General features: G+C 32.5%; 1 pseudogene; it reads right to left on the reverse strand.

Moving 5' to 3' along the window:
- Positions 1-14,047: 14,047 nt before the first annotated feature.
- On the reverse strand, positions 14,048-16,103 carry LOC149547379 (putative UPF0481 protein At3g02645; annotated as a pseudogene).
- Between the last annotated feature and the right edge of the window lie 6,399 nt (positions 16,104-22,502).

Genomic DNA, 22,502 nt, shown 5'->3' on the forward strand with positions numbered 1-22,502 from the left:
CAACATAGATTTATTGACTCCATAGTAGCCAATAATGTTTAATTGGAAAAGCTAGTCTAGAAGCACATAATTTTAAAATGTGAAAGTTATTTGATTCTTGCACAAGAGCAGTCCCATTTACTTCCAAAAAGATTATTGTCATTTAGATTTTCTACTCCCTTCAATTATCATGCAATTTTTGCATTTTCATTTTTGACCTCCATTGGGAACTATATTACAGAACTCACATCATATACTCTTACAACCTAACCATAAATATTTAGCCTTTTAATCATGTTTATTAGTTTTTTATATTACACACTAACAACAAATATTTCTTCTAGGTTATACTAAATACTTTGCATCTTACTTTATGCATATCTAATCTTTTCATAATTAAATTCTTGAAACTAATGTATAATAAACCTTTTAATTATCAGTCCCAACATAGCTATTGATTACTTAATAGAAAGTAGTGTGATCTCCTAACCCATTGGGTAAGTGACCTCACCTAAGCTTGATGTGTTGCAATCTTCCTTTCTCTTCCATGTCTTGTTCATCTCATCCTTGACATTCTCACATTTGCCTTTCCTTTGTCTTTATTTAACTTGCTACTAGGTGCCTTTGACCTTGCTAGAAAATTCCTTCTTATGTGACCAGTCTTCAAATAGCTAAAACATGTGGTTTGACTCAACCATCTTTTGTAGTCACTTCTAAAATGTGTTCTTATGAAATTTTCAGCAACATATCCATACTCTTGAAAATAGTGACAACTATACCTAGTACTATAATCCAAATTATCAGCATTTTCATTGTGCTTTACCTTTGGTTGCTTGTTTGATGACCATTTAGGCCCTGATCTGCACTCATATGCTCTATGTCCATACTTCTAACAGTTATAGTAGTATCCTTCAAATATTTGCGTGCTTATAGTCTTGGTTCTACATTCATATGTCTGATGTCCTTGTTTTTTGCATTTGTGACAGTGACTCATGAACTTCTACTTAGGATTCTAATTTACAGTCTTTCTCCTACAAACATTAGCAATATGACCTACCTTACAACAATAATGACAAGTAGGATTGGAGTTCTTACCTTCTTAACTTCTTTCTTCACCACTTTTGGATGATTCTCCTTCTTCAATACTAGTGTAGCCTAATCTAGAAGTATCACTATTGGATCTAAAGAATCTCATCAATTGCTCAAAGTACTTGATAGCTTCACTAGGTTTGTTGAAATTTTCAGCAAACTCTTTTTCTCTTTTCAAATCACTTCTCAGTTGTTCATTCTGCAACTTCAGTGGGGTGATCCCACAATAATGGGTTCCACTTTTTGACCAATTTTGACACTGAAATCAATATTTTTGCAACAAACATCACGTTCAAGTGACTATATCTCCAAAACTATAAATAATTTCAAGATGACATAAACTAGTGATTTTGAGTACTTTGTTCCTACTTTGTAACCATATTTTTTAATCTAAAAAAAAATTATTTATGTCAATTTTTTTTATCTCCTCTGAAAAGTGGTACATAATAAAATTCAATATTTTAAAAAGTGACAGTCTGTTTGACACACAACTTTTTTTCTAGAAATGATAATGAAGTAATTCTTTCGACGTTAGATTTGCAACATCAATATCCAGAGGATGCATTTGGTTTGATTTATTTTGGTTGAATATTGTATAGTTTATGAAGTTTTGAAGTGACATGAACCGTAATTCAAATATATGTTCTGTTTGACACAGATAATTTGAAGTCAATTTATCATAAACCATTCTTTTTTTTAATAGAAAGGTATCTCAATAAGCCAGTTCCTCCATATTTTTCAAAAAAAATTTGACCTAATTTACTAATTTTCCCGAGGTGTCAAAGTCAGTTTATGTTCAATCGGTAATGAACCTATAATGAGTTAATCTCATATTTGAAAGTCTTAATGATTAAATTATGTATTAAAATTATAGTCATTAGAAAGCTTGCTCCGAGTAGCACATTTTGAAATTTTTTATTTTATAGTAGGAGATCATTCTCCTGCAATTATGGCAGTCAAAAGAGAAAAATAAATATATATATGAAAAAAAGGTAAAATTTTTTGTATTTTTTATGTTCATGCAAACATGGTGTTCACGCAAACACATTTACCATGTTCACGTGAACGTATGTTGCAATTTTGCAATATTTTTGTTCGTCCCACTAAAGTGGAACCCATTATTGTGGGTTCACCTAGTGTTGAGATCTCAATATCCTTTTCATTTAGTTCATGATTAGCAATCATCATTTGACTCAATGTTTCCAATTGCATGTTAGCAATCCTATTTACCTCTATTTTTTTCTCCTCTAGTCTATTGGTCAAAATCCTTTTTTCATCTTCAATCATGGCTTTTTCCTCTTGAACTTTTTTTTTTGTTTAGTGACTTCACATAGGAATACTAATTGGACTTCTTGTTCTCTCTTAAGATTTCTGACCTCTTCTATTAGGGTTCCATTCTTTTCCATCAAATCTACAACTATTACATCAAATTCACTGGTATTTCCATCACCAAAAAAATTAGTAGTGTCAATCTCTTGATAATGTGTGTTATTCTCTTAAATAGTTATTTCCTTTCTTCTTTTCAATGATCACTTTAACTCATCTCTTACTTCTTGTATCTGGTGTAAGGCAAGTTGTATTTCAATCTTCTGTTCTCAATAGTCTTTCCCAACTTATAGACTTCCATCTCCAAGATCTTTCCTCAAAGCTATAAGGCTTTTCTTTCAAAGAACTCTTACCCTGAAACCAATTGTTGGAAATACAATAGGGAAGTAAACTTTGAGAGGGGGGAATGAATCAGCTCTTAAAACTTTCAACCCCAAAAAACATTCACCACACATCGATCTCACAATCTATGTATATAAACTAAAATACCAAATTAAGTATATATATTATGACACAAGATATTTAGTAAACCAAAAACCCTCCAAGGAGAAGGTAAAAATGTGGTGGAGATGACACCAACAAATCTTCACTACTACAGTAATAAAGTGTATCCAATGAAGGTTACAATATTTTGATCATGAGACATGATCTACCCTGTTAAAGGTATGCCTTATTAAAGGCTTAAAAAGACTCTTAGGTCTCACCCTATTAATCGATTTCTACACCTTGTTAGAAGTGTGCCTTATTAAAGAACTTTAACTTAAAATGAAGTAAGCACCCTGTTAAAGGATTTACAACAACCTATCAAGACTATTTTGTCAAGAGATTTAACTAATTCACCTATTAGAATGTCTGAAAAATGATCGTTTAGTTAGTACTATGTTTCTTGATAACAGATCACCTCTTTCCTGATGTGTGCTTGATTTTTTATGATCATATGTATCTTTTTTGTCTTCTAAATCCTTTTCTTTGTTCTCCTCTAACTAATTCTTCTTGTATCTCAATTCATAACTCCTTAGTCACCATGAAAAATCTCTTTTTGTGCATGCAAAAAGTCTTATATTTTCTCATTCTACTCTAATGAAATGTTTATGGTTTATCATACTTAAGAAAACCTAGGTGACTTAGGGTTAGGTATGAATCAACGATTGAAATTCATCCATCTAGTTGCTTAACTCTTCCCTTTTCTAATTGGATGCATGTATTGCATAGGGATTCATAATAAAGATTCATTCTTATCATCTAAGATTAAAAAATAATGCTTAAGTTGGATCCAAAATGGCTTACATAGAAGTTTGTGCCATTACAAATAACTATGTCAAAACTGTATAACTCAACATCTGAAGTCCTTGATGCTCGGCATCAACATCAACTTCAAAGATATAACTTAGCCTCTAAATGACTTAGCATCCATTGATCACTCAGAATCTAAATAACTCGTCACATACTATCTACTTGGCACTTAGGTGACTTGACACTCACTAGTTACTTGGCACTTGACTTACTCAATAGTTACTATTTCTTAGCACTTGAGTGACTCGGCATGCACTATCTGACATGTTATGCTCGACACATGTATTACTTGTTCGGCATGAACTAGGTACATACCTTATTAATGACTAGAGTGTATAGACACTCATTTGTCTAAACCAATCTAATATTAACACATATATGATTTTAGTACTAGATATCTATAAGCTTACAAAACCTAATATGTCTTTTGTAAAGCTCACCAAGAAAAATTGTGCAATTCCTTCTTGTTTGCTAATATTATACTCAAACAATTTTCTAAGTATTATTTCTCTAAATGTATTCCTCACATTTGCTACCTCATTATATACATTATGCTTCCATAAATGATAATAATAAAAACTTCCCTTAGCAAAAATTCTAACATATTTACCATCTTACGAGAGAATTGATGAAACAATAAGAACTTTTTAATAATAAAATCCATCTAAACAACAATTTCTTGGGCTCAACATGTCAATTCTAAAATAAGTCAAAGATAAATTACCATCTAATACATGGCCAACTAAATCACCAAGAACTCTTTGTTCTCTTAATTATTCCCATGTTATATTCTTCAAGATTTCATATTTCATTTTGGTAGAGAATTCAGAAATCATCCTTCTATCGATCCATTTCACTTGATCCAAAAATTGAACTAACTCAAAAGCATTTCAAGGAAAGAGTGTCCTCTCTTCTTTTCATAAGAGTGTAATCTTTATTTTGAGATTTATGAATATTATATTTGATTTAGATTTCACCCCAAGAACTCATTTTTTGATCCATCACATTATCCAGTAAAAGAGAAATTCCCTTCTTATGACCAATTTTAGCAGATTAACATTGAGTTCAATCCTATAAGGTCTATCATTGAAGTAAATCCTCCACCAGATAGATTTTTCCATAATAGTATAAGAAGGATTCCTTCGCACAATACTCTTTAATTAGAGAAATGGTTTTAATTGACACCATGACTTCCATGGTATCTACAAAATCTTGGAACCCAAAACGTTCACCTCAAAATCCCCAAAAATAATGCTAGTTAAGAGTAGTTCCTTCTACTATTTTTCTATTTTAATAGTGGACCTTATTAAATTATTTTTTACCAATACTTTCCAAGGCTCCTCATCATAAACATATTTGATAATCCATTTAGAAGCCAAAGAAATTCTTGACTTTATAATCTCCCTCATCCCAAGGCCACCTAGTTCTTTTGGAGGACACCACAATTCCTATTTAACTCAATATCTTCTTTTGTTTCCAATGCCATCAAACCATAAGAAATATATTAGATTTTTCTCTAATTTATTACTCTTATACTTAGAAAATATCCAAGAAGAGGCATAAAATATTGCATCATAATATAGTTCCATTTGGACCACTTTGGCTCTGCCAATAGTGGAAAGCATATGAATTTTCTATATCAAATGTTTATTCTCAAATTATTTTTAGATCGACGTCCATTTTTATTTATATATGGGTCAACAAAAAATGATATCCCTAAGGAACTTATAACATTATGAGGTCCAATTCTAGCCACAAGGGATCCAAACCATCCAATTATAGTGTATTTCATAGGTACCATTTTTCTCTTGATGTAGAACAAAATAATTAAAATCTATTTAAAATTTTATCAAAATTAAGTATAGAGACTTCCAAAAATAGTGAGGTGTCACCTACAAATTATTGCAAGATGATTTAATCATTATTAGCTAGAGCAATACCTCTTAGAGGAAGACTTGACTCAATGCCCTTAAGTGTATAAGATAGAGCATTAGAAGCTAGAATAAGAAGTGCAAGGGTAAGGAGGCAATGCTTCCTAAAATATATATCAAGGGGGGTAGGTTCTTAAATATTACCATTAATATCAATTATAGTAGAGGATTCTTTAAACAATATGCTCACCCACTTGCAAAACAAAGAATGAAACCCAAGTTCTTTTAAAATTCAAATAAAAATCTGCCACTCTATTTTATCACATGCTTTCTCAAAATCAACTAAAATTATACTAAAATTTTCATAATATTTCTTATCCAAATCCATAGCTTCCTAGTTGGTGATTAAATTTTCCAAGAGAAACCTCTCTTTAATAAATTTATTCCGAGTGACTGAAATAATGACATTAAACATGTTTGTAGTTCTTTGGCCAAAAGCTTAGCAATAATTTTGTAGAATAAATTTAATAAAGTAACAAGTCTATAGTTCTTCACCAAATACATATGCCCACCTTTAGGAAATATTTTGGTAAACCCTCTATTAATTTTTTCTCTAGGGACCCAACATTCAAAGGCCTCATCATATAACTAAAGAAGTTTGTAAGAAATTCACACATTATTTTTTTCAATGACTCAATAGGGAGCCCATCCATTCTAATTAATTTCACATTTTATAAAGAACCAAAGGTGACTTCAATCTCTATTATGTCCATAGCTTAGATAATAGATTTGGCTTTCTCACTAGATAGCATTTTTGGAATTTGTTTGATACATTACTTCATAAATTAGTTATTCTTGGGCCCTTTATCTAAGGTGAAAATTTGTTTATAAAAATAGGAAAAGGCATCAAGGATATCCTTATTACTAGTGATGCATCCATTATTAGTTTGAATGCCACTAATGTCTTTTTTATTATTTTTTTCTCTAGTTATATTTAAAAAATATGTGGTTCCTCTATCACCATCCTTGAACTAAATATCTTTAGCTATAGTTTCTTAGCCTTTTGTTTTGTAGTTTCCATATCTTCTCAACTAATTTTTAATGCTAATCAACTATTTTTCAAGCTCTATGTCATTGCATTTATCTTTAAGGGATTTTTCAACATAATTTAACTTTTCATTCTAAAATTATTTTTTGTGTACCCTATCCTTGTCTTCCTAGGTCTCATTGATTTGAAAAATACTTTTTCATGCTTTAACCATATGGTTCTAATGACTTATAAAGAGTCCTCATATCATAGAAAGGAGACATTAAGTTTAAAAAGGCTCTTCCAGATGGGTTTCTTTCTATAGAAAGATTCAAGATAATTAATACAAGAAACGATGGGGGAATGATCCAACATGATAGGAAGATAGACCATAATGGGTGATTTTCTAGGTTGAAGAGAGATACCAAATGTGAGTTGGTTTAGGTAGATCCTATAAAGTATGCAATAAATCTTATTCTTGTTTCACTGACTATTACATTAGGTATATCATATGAAATCCAAATATTTTTTTATTCTTATCTAAAGGATCCTTTACATTAAATATTCTTTTGGAATTAGACCAAAAAATAGATTACTCCCTTTACATTGTTGTCTTGATCCCTAAATCTCATCTTGAATATTCTCAATCTTATTAAAATTTCCAATAAATACCCAATCATCCTTGGTTAAATTAACCAACATCAAATCCCATAAACTAGTTCCTTCTTTGTAATTTTTTAAGGAATAGATCTTACAAATTCCCAAGGTGTAGTCATTATAGTTAAATATTGACCAAATGGCTTTGTGACAAGGGGAAGTGTTAAGAGGTATCAATGTATCAATCCATCTTGGTCCAATATGGATCTTCACACCATTTTTTCCTCTTTTATTTCCTTAGCATAAGAACTTATCCTTGTCCCATAAAAAAATTTAGGGTATGAAATGGATAGTGGGTATGTACAAGATCATTGTGTGCCAAAAAGTGGCAATCTAGAAAATAAGTAGTTTTGAAATGCCTCAAAGAATTTCAAAATCTATTCTAATTTATTTCCCAACCATCGTGATACCTAAACAAAATATTAATACCTTTATAAGGCCTAGTATTTCTTTGGGTACCAACCCTACATGGTCAACTTAAAAATGTATTGAAATCATGTTTTTGGCATGTTATTGTGTATTTTTAACTTCAAACATGTGTCTAGTGACTTTTTTTTCAGCCAAATTTGATAAAATAAAAAGGGTTTCTTAAGAATTCTCTTATCTTTCCACAAATCTATTGTATATCAAATTATGACTTCAGTAAGTAATTATTATTTATTTTCTAATGGAGTTATGCATAAAGTGTTGATTGACACATTGATTGAAAAATAAATATAAATTTCAAACGGTATAATATTTTTGAAATCCAAAAGATGTGTCACATTATATAATTCTTCTACTATAAGAAAAATAAAATAAAAATTAAATTGTGTAAAGTTTTGAATTAGTTAAGGACATCAGATATGGGAGTTTTTAAATTCTAAAAATACTATAGTAGAAAATTCACAATTAATTATTTATTTGGATTAAAAATACTCAAAAATACGTGTCACATCTGACCATGAGTCTACTTCTTATATCTAGAATCTTCTTTTAAAATATTATCATTTCATTTTGATTAAGTTGATTAGACATACACCTACTTCTTATTTTTGCCTTGAAACTTTTGTACTATTGCATTAAAAATCAAAATTTTGACCTATCATTTTTTTCTTTCTTTAGATAAGGCCTAGTAGTTCAAAAACTAAATTCAATTTTTGATAGATTCTTTTCTCATAGTATTTTGATTGAAAGTTCATAACAAGTTTTAAATTGCACATCAAGTTGATATAACCTTGATTTGCTAATTTATCATTGCCAATTAAGGGCATAGTTTGGATGACCATGATCTTGCACATACCACAATGTAATGTAATGTTGATTTCTCAAAGGAAAATTAACATTGTTGTCATTAAAATTTTTGCACTATTTCATAACAATGTATTTTCTAGTAGGATTTTTAAGGGCTTTGATATTCCACTTTTGAATGTGAATATTAATAGTTAACATGCATGCATTGATCAATAGTTTAAACTTCATATTTGACCTCAAAAAGGGGATTATTAAGAGTCACAAAATCCAGAAGCCCATCTTGAGTCCCTTCAAGAGAATTATTAATTTCCACCCTAGGGTTACTATTAATATTCCATTTTTTTTCTACATTGGGCTTATTGACATTCTTTACATTATTACTATCATCATACTAGAAGGAGGAGGGCCATTAGTACAATAAATTCCTTTTGAATATTTTGTAAAGAAGAACAATACATTTTACTATACCGATTCAATTTATAGTAAAAAAAAGCCTCAACATCCCCAAGCTTATAAATTCCCCAACAATAGTTATCCTCGTCATTTTTTATTGAAACTACTTCATGAAATTTAATATCAGGGTTAAGAGAAACTAGGATGTAAGAATTGACATGGGGTGTGTTGATTTTAGAATCTTTAATATAGAGGACTTACCTTAGGAATTTTATCATATTAGGGAAAAAATACTAGAACTCTAGCCTAATGTCTCTCAATGTGACATTGTATGGTAAGGAATATGTAGTGAATTATTCATATATTCTATTAGGGGCTCATGGTAAGGCCCTAAGTAAGGTTTGGTCAACATTGTAGAGTCCTTTTTCCTACATACAATGATTCTTAGGAAAATAACTAACAACCCCTTCTATATCATTCTACTAAAATTAACCATAATCCCCAATTTCTTTCCCGAACATTATTAAACCAACCATTCAAGAAATTTCTATAAATAAAATGCTTAATACTCATGAAAAAAAATTCAATTATCTTTAATCTATTTTTTGCATATTTAATAGCCTATACCATATCATCATTTGACAAAAGATTGAAGGTCTTCACAAAAAATCGTAGGACCTTAGTGATGTTCTCCTTGTTCTAGATTTCCCTTACCTCCTCATTTATTTTCATCACACTTGGGCCCTCCTCTATTATCCACCTAATTGATCATAAGAAATGTTCCATTGAAACTGGTAGCCTCTGGCAACATAGACAAATGTAATTATGCAAAAAAATTATAGAATGGCTTAACTATTTCCTTAGTTTGATTAACACCACCTTTAGCATTAGAATTAATGCCAACTCCAGACCCCTCCTCATTATTTTCACCTAATACATCCATCAAACAACTAGACATATAGCTTGAGCGAGCAACAACCAAATTGAGAAATATTTGCAATAAATCAAACAACACACATGGAAGCCCAAGTAAGCAAATAGAGCCCTAAGGTTGATTGAAGATGAGAAATAAAAGGTTATAAAGAATAATAAAAAGAGACAATAAATAATGAACCACAAGAATGTAATGGCATGAACCTTAAAGCAATAGGTAAAACACAAGGAGAGTATGAAAACCAAGATTACTACACCGAAGCAACCTAGGAGCAAGAAAGAAAAATTCAAGCAAGTGTGGGTGATGTTAGCCACCCCACTTGAAAACTATAATTCTTGCAGTTTTCTACCAAAATGATTCGTTTTTTGGTACATTATTAAGAAATGAAGTGTGTGTTTTCATAATGAGAGAATGTTTGATATGGAATAAGAGGATTCATTGCCTTATATACATCTCTTTCAATCAAATTTTAGTCCTATTTATTTACAAATGAAAAAACTAAATTGAAATATTTCAAAGAGATTTAAACAAAAAATGTATTATTGTACAAAAGTTTGAATGTAGCATTTTTAATTATTCTACTTTCAATTTGTTCACTAATAGTTTTTGACGTCATGTTATGTTGATTGGTTTTGTTTACTCTGGTTTTGTAACATATTTTGGAGTTTTACTGATGCCTATTGAGATGGGATGTGTTTTGTTGGAAAGAGTAAGGATTTGAACCACTAAGATTTATTTGTCCTCTTTTTTGGTTCTTATAGAGGCGGAAGTGTCTCCTATAAAGATTGACACTTCCTTTGTAAAGGAGAATGTTTTTAATTTTTTGTCGTATTTTATTTTCTATGACTAATGTGAGTGCGGGATGGATTTGTGGTAGGTTCTATAGCCATCTAATATTTTCTAGTTTACCTACTATTTTGGTGAGCTCCTTTTTTTGTTTAAGTAGAAAAAAAAATTACAAATGAGGGGTTGATCTTCTGCTAGAATTAATGTTGTTTGTAAGAAATGTTGGTTTTAGATGCTATTGTGTCACCCATTGTGAAGTTTAGGTATCCTTACAAAATGAATCCATTTGTCTTCCCCACTTATTCTACTGTTAGAAATATGTTTTTAATGGTCTTTTCTAGCCCAACTTCTATAAATATCAATTCATGGCCCTTGTTCCCTAAGAAGCCTTTTCAAGAAAGGTAGGTAAATCTATTTATAGTGTTCCCTTTGTGGCCTTGACTTTAAAAAACTATACCTTTATTAATGTGTTGTTAATTTGTTGATAGGACTTGGCACGTTGTTGTGTAAGGGTGACCACCTTTGTTGTAATGCTAATTTTGATTACAAAAAAATACCTTCTTTCCTATTATAATTAGAAAATTCCTCTCAATTTCTCTACAATTTTATTTGTTTAAGATGAATACAATAAAAATTAACTAGCTAATTTTACCAAAATTGTATTTAATGTTTGTAGTAATTCATTTATTTATTGGTGTAATTTAGGAATTTTAGTGATCATAACACTTGTGAGAATTTGAAATTTGTCCTCATATATATATTTTTTAAAATTTGAAAATTTAATAGATATATATGAAAAATAATGTAAATCAATAAAATAACTATGCAAAAGCATTTAATTTTGATTATTACACACACACACACACACACACACATCAAATTTTTGTTTTCAATAAATAAGCATACTAATTGTAAAAGGCTAGTTGGTAATGTATGCTGAACCCACATGGTCAATTATCATGGAGCCCAAACATTATGTCATTCCATTGAGTGCAAAATTTAAAAATTCTTTATATGACCATATAAATTATGATTTGGTGTTAGTGCTCATTCTACAATTTTATTTTGACAAGTATGGTTCAGTCCACTCTATTATAGATGGCTATGTTGTTCATCATAAATAAAAACGCAAACTTTGAGACCTCTCTAAACAATTTGTACCCTTTAATGGCTATAGAGAAAATCTCCTCCAAAGAAAAATATTATCCATTCTCCATCTTGAATGGAGATATAGAAATTGATAATAAAAAATGCACCAAAATCTACGTATTAGATCATTTTAAATGTACAAATAAGGAGAAAATCATTATAGGCATGAGTGAAACCAAATCTTCTTCTACCACGAGATAAATCATTTTTGCATATTAGATATTATTTGAAATTTTTACTTTCCTTTTTAGTAGAGTGTGACAAGAGTAAAGAAATATTTTATAATTCACAACATTAAATTTAAGATTACAAATATTAGAATAGTTGAATTTTTTTTAATAATTAACTAAATATTGTCTAGGAAGTAAAATATGTACTTATTTTTATTTCTATATAATTGGTGGAGTAGATAGACCCCTTACTCTATTATACCAATTTAAAAGATCTTATACATCAATGTTTAAAAAAATTAAGTCACAAAAAACAAAAGTAATTTATATTCTATAATTATGAAGAGTTCTAAGTTAATATATAAAGGTTGATAAATATATTTTTATTAAAAAATAATGAAAATACAATCTAATAAGAGTTAATATTACAATAATAATATAAAATAGATCGGGAGAACACAAAATTCAACAATATCACTTGTGAAGTTCACATAAATAAAATGTTAAATTATAAATAAACAAATATTAGCATCATAATGAATAAGTCAATATGGAGTTATTGACTCCGTAGCCAATAATATTTAATTGGAGAAGCTAGTTCGGAAGTACATGATTTTAAAATATTAAAATTATATGATTTTGGTAGAGGAGCGGGTCCCATTTACTTCCAAAAAAATTGTTGTTGTCCATTTTTTCTACTCCCTTCAATTAACATGCAATTGGACCTCCACTAGTAATTGTACTACAAAGCTTGTTAGAGTTAATGTTCCAAGTAGTCAATAAATAATTGTTGCACATGTGGCAAACCTTGTTGAGTTTTTGTTAATACAAGTTTAGTTTAGGTGTGAGTCAAAGAGTTCTAATTTGAATCAAGTTCTTATTATAGACGTGTTTGAGTTAGGTGTCCATAAGTTTTAGTTAGCTATCAAGTTTGTGTGTGTTTTCAATCATGAAGTAGTTTATTTTCAATCTAATTAGCAGTCATTTATGAATGTTGTTGGGTCAACTATTGTATAAATTTGCACCTATTATTCAATAGAATAACAAGCTGAAAGTTCTTTCTTCTCTTATTTTTTATTGTTGTTCTATTTTTCCAAAAGAGTTCAAATCATATACTCTTACAACCTAACAATAAATATTTAGCCTTTTAATTATGTTTATAAGTTTTTAATATTACAACCGAGGAAAGTAATATGTGAAGGAAATGACAATCTAATATTTTCTTTGAATAGATGTTGATAGTGATTGATTTTAAAATTTGTGATTGTAGTTGAAAGGAATGATTTGTATTCATTTTAGAGGATATTAGAATTATTAGATTTATTTTTATTGATGTTATTTTATGGATAGTTTTTCCATACACTCTAAAAGTCAAAATACTAAAACAATAAATGGACATCATATTAAATATTAGAAAAACAATCTCATTCTATTTTGTCAACATATAGTTATTGTTAAAAGCAAACATATAAATTGAATTGTAAAATATACTTTCATAACTTGTATAATCAAAGATAATCAAAACTTGTATATTCGAGATCATTGTTATTATTCAACTCAACTTGTACTAGTCTTAATTTACATTAGAATATCATCCATTCTTTATAATCATAAAGTATATTAGAGATCATTGTTAAATTATTCGACTCAACTTGAACTAGTCTTAATTTGCATTAGAATATCATATATTCTATAGTTATCTCTTTATTGACATTATCATTTTAATCCAAAGGCTTGAATGTCATTGAAAAAATTTCATCCAAGTACCACATAATATACTAGGCTCTTAATGATGCTCTTTAGTACATCACTGTGTTAGATAAAAGTATGTATCAAACCATGAGAAAGGTAAAACTAATTAAGATATTTATACAATATTTGACCATATTCTAAAGTTGTGCTCACGAGAGTATAGATAATCTGTACATCTTTTTCTTTTTCTGAATCCAACCATGTAAGGCTTATATAACTCTTAGATATCAAGATGAATGTCAATCATATGTACATGTTTTGTTAAACTTACATGTTTACCAACACTTACTATGTCTAATCACGATTGCTAGCAAATTAATCAATCAAATATCAAAGAGAAGAAATGGCCGTCAGCGTCCGGAATTAAAGGATTAAACTCTTCCTTGGCCTAGCCGTGCAAAATATCACTGTCGCTTCAGGAACGCTTACAGTCATAGACAGAACAAAAAGTCTGGAAGTATGTGATAAGCAGAAATATCGCGGTGGCCAGAACAGTGAGGAGCTGCCATGAATTAAATATGTACTTGTTTGCACATTTCTTCGCAGCCACGCTCCACCTGTTGTTATAATGCCTGTTGATGTCCGCTATAACTTGGTCCAGATACTTAACTCGAGTCAATTTGACACATCTACCCATTCCGTTCCACAGGCTTGCTACTTTCCCGTCGTCTGCCAGCTGGTTGCAGATAATCCCTGTTGTCCTCAGCAGCCCAACATCTTCTTCTATATCGATGATTCCGTTCATGAAATCGGTGTAGCGACTGAAGACCAAATCACCAGGTGCTGCCGAAGCTTCGAAGGCCGCCAGATTTCTCAGAACAACTTCTGTGTTGCAATCCAACCTCAATCTGGGAAGATAAAGAGTTGCAGTGCTCGGTTCGAAGCGAACTGTGCTAAGGTCTCCCTCGCTTGGAACGAATCTTACTCCCGCCCAGCATAAATCGGACACGGACGGAATTTCCGGAGAGGAAGTTTCAAACGCAGAAGCGAGATTCCTCGCCAACTGTGTCGCAAATTGGGCACCCCTTCCTTTAAAGACACGGTCAGAGAAAAGGGAGACAAGTTGAACAAGACTGATTGTTAGCGAAGAGAGAACCCTCCATAAAGCTTTCACAGCACGCTTTATGTATGCTGAGTCAGTCTCCGGGACTACTGGAGGAGCAAGTGCTGGGCACAGGAATTTTGGGTTTGTTATTATTAAATTTTAGGGTTTCATACAATAACTTTTGGAAGTTTATTTGGGCAAAAATGCCTCTTGCTTGCGTGAATGCCATGTGAAGTGGCCTGAGTGTGGTGGAGAGCGGGTAAGAGGAATGTACATTACTCCCTTCATGGCCATTTGCAAGAATGGACTACAATTTGAAGAAACGTGTGTTTGGTAAGGCAGCATCCCTATGTGCTTGCCATGAATGAACACATGTAACCAGTAAGGTGTTGTTCATATTTGATATTTTCCCTGTAGTTTTTATTTTTAGTTTCTTCTTTCCATCCAATATTGAACCTATTATAGGCTTTATCCTTGTTATCTCCTCATCAGAGACCTGATTCCCGTCATCATTCTTCTCAGTGAAGGTGTCGTCAAGGACTGTTGAACGGACAATAGAGTGGTAGAGCACCTCGAATAGGTGACCCCTCATTTTTATGCACAGCCTCGAACTATCCAGTGTCTTTAAGATAAATGGCGACGAATCTTCACAGGCCAAGGTCACCAGATTACTTAGCCTTTCTTCCACCTTATCTTGAAAACCCAGCTGGATTTCCAGCAGCTTCTGCAGAAGGAACAAAGGAATCTGATTCTCAAGCATCATCAGATCTCTCATAATTGCATTGTGGGTTGCACTTCTGCCCAACCATTTCAACTTGGATGACAGTTGCGGAGAAGAGTGATCCACCCCTTTCATGTAGAACTGCAAACACTCGAGCACGAACGGTGCGTCCAGAGCCATGAACCATGCAAGTGCTTCTTCCTCTTTGTTGTCGAGACATTTTTGGTAGCACTTCCTGATTTGCCAGTCATACTTCTTCACCTCTCCCACTAGGTATTCGAACTTGCAGTCACCGGTTAGCATCTTCTGAAATCTTCACGTAGCAGCCACTTTATAACTCTCCATTTCACACAGTTGGGATCTCCAACGATGATATGGTCCAATGGAGACGCACTGCGGAACATATGCTTCTGGCTTCATTGTGAAGAGCGATTTGGGAACACCAAAAATCGATGCCACCATTTCCTTCTCTTCCTCTTGCTCCAAATGCTTTTGGACGCTTTCCTTAATCTGAATAACCCAAAGATTTTGATCAATGTTTACTTCGTCTGGATTCATCACTTCCGTTGTCTCGGTAGGGAGCAGATATGGGATTTATCAAAGCAACTAGCCAGGCAGGGGATGAAAATTAGATAATCCAAAGCTGAAATTTGAGAAGCAACAAGGGAGAGGGTCATATATATAACCTCATTCTTGGCTTCAATGCAAGTACCCAGAAATTTCTCTACTTCCAGCGAGAATCAAAAATGAATTTTTATTTTAATGGTTTACGGAAAGGATTCTATTCAAACTACTAGGGTGCTTGTTTTTCTCAGAAGGTATTGCAGGCAGTCGCAGACGGCCCTCTGATTGGAATGATTGTAAGATGGCATATGTGAGCATTTTTTAGTCTTGTTCAGCGGCGTAGAGGAAGAGTTCAAAAGGTACAAATAGGCATTCACCTTGACCACAATTACCTTATGTTTCGCATTTCAAACATCCGGAACATTTCACCAAGGACATTTGAAGGGACGGTGTTTACACGCGTCAGATTAGTTCTTTTCTCATTGATTTTTTTTTTTCAAATTGTTAAATGGTCAAAGTCTTGTAATTGTATTATATGAAATAAGAAATTATAGATTGTTTCGTTCAAATGGGCACTGAAGGAAAGAACAAAGAAAGAAAACTTATAGTCTAGCTCGGGACCATAGTCCTAATATGTATAAGGGACATTCCCGAGTGAATATAAAAACTTAAATCAACTTATACAAAGTGTTGTATCTGTTTATAATAGAGAAAGATCCACTAAGAACTTGCAAAGGCCAGGTTCCCCCCATATGTGCTTAAAGCCCAGTCAGGGAAAACTACTCTTTTGAGAATCTACTTCAAATGAAACCGCTAACTTCCAACAAGGGGTTATTAATTAGTATCATGTGAAAGAGACAAGAAGAAAGGTTTTATATCAACCATTATCCATAAAATTCTTAATAACACACCTTATAGTAAATGATTATTATTCAGGCCTAGTTTAATTTAATAACTCTTCTGTAGGTGGGATTCTTACAATTCTTTAATCCAATACTCATTATTAAGAATTAGTGTGTTGAACATTAATAAGTAAGTTTCCTAATCACTGCTAAGAATTAACAAGGGGGCATTAATTCTGAATTACCATAACTTTAGTCCTCAATCTATACAGAATGCTAATTACCCTTTGGGATGTAATAAAAATGTAGATTCTCTTCTATGTGTAATAAAAATCAATTAGATTAAAAGACTAGAAAACTCATATCTCATTTGTTGTTAAAAAATTAAAGTGATAGTGGAAGGAAATTACAAAACAATCGCCTTCATATTTACCAACTGGATTACTAGTTTGATAGTTGCTCTACCAAAGTACACTAAGAAGTACGAAGCCAAACAAATGAAGGGGAAGGATGACTCGATAGTCATAACTCTAAACTCAAAACACAGTCATAAAAGTTCTAATGAAAACGGATTCCTTCAAGATAGCTAGGAAAAGGCCATATACCTAGCATACATTGTTATTCAATTTGGTTTAACTATCTATGCCTTAATACTATATTTGGGAAATGAGCCATATGTAAATTATATCATCTATATTTACACATCTACTAGACAATTGTCTTATACCCGAAAAGTCTTAAAATAGGATTCTATCCCTATCATTTACAAGCCACCATAAAACTCACTCTAAATCCTAGAAGGGATACAATAACCAATAGACTAGACTTTACATCTAAGGAGTGTCTTGTAGGTTATATTAGATATATTAATAATTAGGAGTAAGGTTTATGTTTACACCACTATGTACAAGAGCTTAATCGTCTAGCTTCAACATGAATTTCACAATAATGGATATTGCTTTACATGAACAATTTCTTTCCTTCCTATACAGTAATAAAAATGATACAATCTTTCTCTTACAATACCAACTATATGCATAACATCAATCTCATTTTACACATTCACAATGGTATACAATAGGGTGTAAATCCCTGTCACATTGCATAGAACAACAATGGAGATTTTTCTATCACGAAACTTTACAAAATAACATGGGATCGATTGATTTCTTCACAAAACTTGATTCTTCAACAATACCAAGAGAAAAACCTTAACTTCTTCATAGATCTCATTCTCACAAACCTGCAAAAATAAAATAAAACCAAGAACCATGGAGGCTCACCTCCCATCCTAGGCCTCCAAAGAGGCCACCCGCCAAGCTGGGCAAACAAGATCCAAATGGGATACACTCAAACAACTTCTAATGCATGCAACATCACAATACAACACATCACAAACCCTCCCATGGCTTGCATAATGATTCACCATTGAAATCATAGTGGGTGAAGGTGGTCTCTTCAAAGGGGAGAGTGTCATCCCAATACAAATCACATACATTAAATTTCACCTTGCCTCTACAAGGCTTGCCCCATACACGCTTCTCTTCACAATTTCCACTTATCACCCCCAGATCATAATATCAAGACAATGGCTTCAATGTAGCCCATACTCAATGAAATCCCCCCCCTTCTCTTCAAGAGAAAAGACTCTCAACTACATTGTTGAGCCCAGCTAACCCCTTCACCCAAGTCTTCTCTTCCCTCCCAAGGGTGAGTGAAGTCTTCACACCCATTAACAATCAACAATCAAAAACAAGAACAAAAGAAGAAATCCAAATAAAGTAATTGTAACACAATTTACAATCACTCCAACACAACACAAAACATGATTTCACCAACAAAAATAACACAAATAAAGCACCATCATGCATGTGCAAAAGAAGATCATGGCATGAGCACCAACCTTGGTCCAAGCTAAACAAAAATGATAGTTGATGTAGAGCTCCCTTCTCCTTAGCCTCCTTTCCCAAAACCCTAATTGTCTCTAAACTTAGAGAACATGTGAAACACCCCACTAGTTTGTCAAAGTCTCCCTAATAAGGCTCTCCCAATATCTATTTTGGAAAAAACATCTAGCCACTATCTCTTACAACCTTGTCCCTACCAAGTTTTCTATTTTTGACTTATTGGAAACATGGGGGAGAATTCATGGGACAACTCAATTTTCGAATTGGTGGAATAATGCATTGGTTAAGGGGCCTCCCAGGGTAGCTAAGCACTAAAATGGTCAAATTTAGGCCCCTAACATGTTATACTAACATATAGGTGGCTTATTTTCAAAAAAAGACACTTTGGGACCACATAATGACCCTTTAAAATCCTTTCCAAATCTGAATTCGAATTTTCCTTTGATGGTGACTCATCCTACCCTTTATCAAGTGGGTTCACTTAAATCTTTTGAAAGGTAATAAGTTTAAAGGTTGAATTCTACCATAACCAAAACCCTAGGTGACATGTCATTAACATACAACAACTACAAGTGTCAAGTGACACATTGAAACACCTTACACATCACCATGACATGTCCCTAAAGCATTCTTGAGATTAAATTTTCCACACACATGCAAGCTTACATTTATGAAATAAAACACATCAAAATGAGGTTTTTTGAATCTTCCAAAGATTTACCTCGACTAAACCGTGTTCACATGAGTTTGGACCTTGTTTCCCTGAATAATTTCTATGGCTCCACTTCCTACACACTAAACTTGAGCATCAGTAGTCCAATGAAAAGTCATATAAAATGCATATTATAAGAGCATATAACTTCTAATGTTGCATGATCCATTTTAACACATTCGAATTAACTTTCCTAATCATTTCATTTAGAGCATGCAAAAATAATAAACATTGAAATCTTTATATTGCATTTTATCTTAAATCTACATGACCAATTTAATATTTGAACCAAATCATAATCCATTTCTATCATGATAGTGTAATTTAGCTCATCCATACTTGTTAATCATTCCATATAAAATTTGTTTCTTAACACATGTCATACATGAAAATCAATATTGTAAAGACCAAAATCAAATAGATAATATAAACCGCCATCCATCTAAATCTCGAATATATGTGAAAGTACCAAGTCATGAGTATCAAAAGAAAAAAAGATATCTATGCTATAGTGGGTCAAGGTGAGGCCTCACATAATGTTTGCCTCATCTACATGTAAAACTACTAACATACTCTAGGAGTTCAAGAGATTCCTAAAATGTTTCTCACTCTGGGTTGGAGACTTTGATAGAGTAATATCGGATGACTACATATTTCTCTCCAAACTTAGTATGTGGCTCTTGATTTGCTATGTGAAGAGTATGGGATTGCACAATTTGGTGTACAAAGGGAAAATGGTCTCTAGTACCTTCTTCACATGGTCAATTTTGGTTGCTAACTCAACCTGTGATAGTGCATTATCACTTGATATATTTTCATTGACCTTATTTTGAAACTTTCTTTCAGACCATTAAAGTAACTTCACATTTGAATTTGGGTCTACATTATTTACCTTCTCAATCAAGTTGGTTAGTTTCTCTATGATCAACTTGTTTTCTTCTAGTGCTGGCAAGCTGAATTCATCAAGAAAAATTTCCTTGATATCTAACAAGGCTTGGTTGTGCCTATGCTCTTGTCTGGGCAGTTCTTGGTGTTTTTTCTTTGCAAGAGCATCCTATAGTATGCTCATATGTTTAATAGTGATAGTTTCAAAATCAAACTTGGGCAACCCAATCACTTCATCCAAATTTACATCAACAAATAATGTAACTTCACCCACCTTGGATGTGCTTGGACTTGGTCTTGATGGTTGTAGTGGTATAGCTTCTATACTCAACCTGTGAAGAGCTTGACTAGGAGGAGTAAAAGTTCCTGGTAAAGTCACCACTATTTGTATTGCTAGTTTCTCCTCAAGTTTTTCAATAAAATTTGTCTCTTTAGTCCTATCCTTAGATGGCTCTACCTAACCTTGAAGTGACCTTGTGGTTGTGTTGTAGGTGCAGGTGTATCTACCTGACTGTTTTGTGCTTGTATTTATTCATTCACTACTGTGTCAACCTTTTTCTTTCCAAATGTCTCACCCTTGTCATTTTCGTTGACCTTTTCATGTCGTAAGATGAGAGTATTTTGTACCAGTGTACTAATAGTAAAATTATCATAGGTATCTTTGACCTTTTGATAGACTACAATAGGTAATGTAGTAGGTATCATGGTGAACTAAGGAGGGGTTGTGGATGTCTCTTGTGTCTTAACTTTATGACCAACACCCACCAATATAATATTTTCACAAAGTTTGGCATGGGTAGTGGATTCTACTAGTATCTTCTTCAAGTCTTCCTCTATAAGGGTATTGATGTTCTGAGTGACAATATTAGAAGCATCCTTAATCTTTACAGTATCAATATCTTTATTCAACTCATGTGGAGGATTGGCACTTTGCATTAGTGTGTCTTGTACACTTAATTATGTTTGTTTCTCATCCTCACTTGTATCCTCTGTATATTCATGTGTCTTAGTGCCTTCCTCTTGTGCAACTATCTCAGTTTCAATTGTAGTAGCCTCAGTTACTTGTTGTTGCTCATCTCTATCCTCACCTACCTCAATAGGTGTTTCCTCTATTACCTTGGGTGTTGTAAAACCATATAGTGACTTCCAAATATGAGTGTTCTTTTCTACAACATCCTCAATATCATTTTGTAGTATGCTAATTGCTCTGTATTTTGGTGGAAGTTTCCCTACATGCTTCTTTATTCCTTTGACATTGTCACCCTATCCAATTTTGGCATCACTTGGGCAAGCTTAGACTCTCTAATTTTTCTTTCTGTTGTGAGACTATATTGTCATTTTTTCTCAAATCTTTCATATAGATCATTTGAAAAGAGTTGGCAATCTCAATTGGAGTTTTCTTGAATGGTGCCATCATAACATATATCAACTCCTCCACTTGGTTTATCTCAACTTTTCCAAGTTTACCAAACTCAATATGTACAAGACTAGATAAATCAACACTATTCCTTATCTTTTCACTCATATTCTCTAGATATAAGGATGAACTGTGATTTACCATTTTAAATTAGTTGTTATCATCATATTCTCTCCTCTCTTCATCAAATATAGTTGAAGCTATATAATTCCTCCTTAGTGTATTCTTAGACTCTTCTTCATTAGCCACTGATCTAGCCCTCTTTTCTTTTGTCTTTCCTGCTTCTTGAGCTTTCTTGGCAACAACTCTTTTGCATGCTTGATTAGGTTGAACTATAGGCTTAGGTTTTGCAACCTTTCTTGGTTTGCTAACTGCCAGGGTTTTTTCTTTCCTCTTCTTTGTCTCAGGTGCTTCCCTATCTTCTTCTCCCTTGACACCTTTGTCAATTTCCACCTCTTTTGCTTGGTCTTCACCTTGACCTTGAGTTAAGGCCAGTGATGCTTGGCCAATAAAATCTTCTTCTTCATCATCATCATCTTCTTCATCTTCTTCTCCACCTTAACTAAATTTCTCTTTGAGTTTCTTCACAATCTTATTCTTCTTCCTTATGACTGAGGCTATCTTCAAATCCATCATTATTTTAGATTTAGCCACATCATAATTCCCAATTGTTGTAGCCTTGGAATCTACATCTTCTACAAGTAATGTTCTAATTACTGTAGAGGCCTCATCCACATTGATTTCATAGTG

The sequence above is a fragment of the Cupressus sempervirens genome, chromosome 7 (assembly GCF_028749045.1).
Source record: "Cupressus sempervirens isolate cs-2001-9-10 chromosome 7, ASM2874904v1, whole genome shotgun sequence".
Lineage (NCBI taxonomy): Eukaryota > Viridiplantae > Streptophyta > Pinopsida > Cupressales > Cupressaceae > Cupressus > Cupressus sempervirens.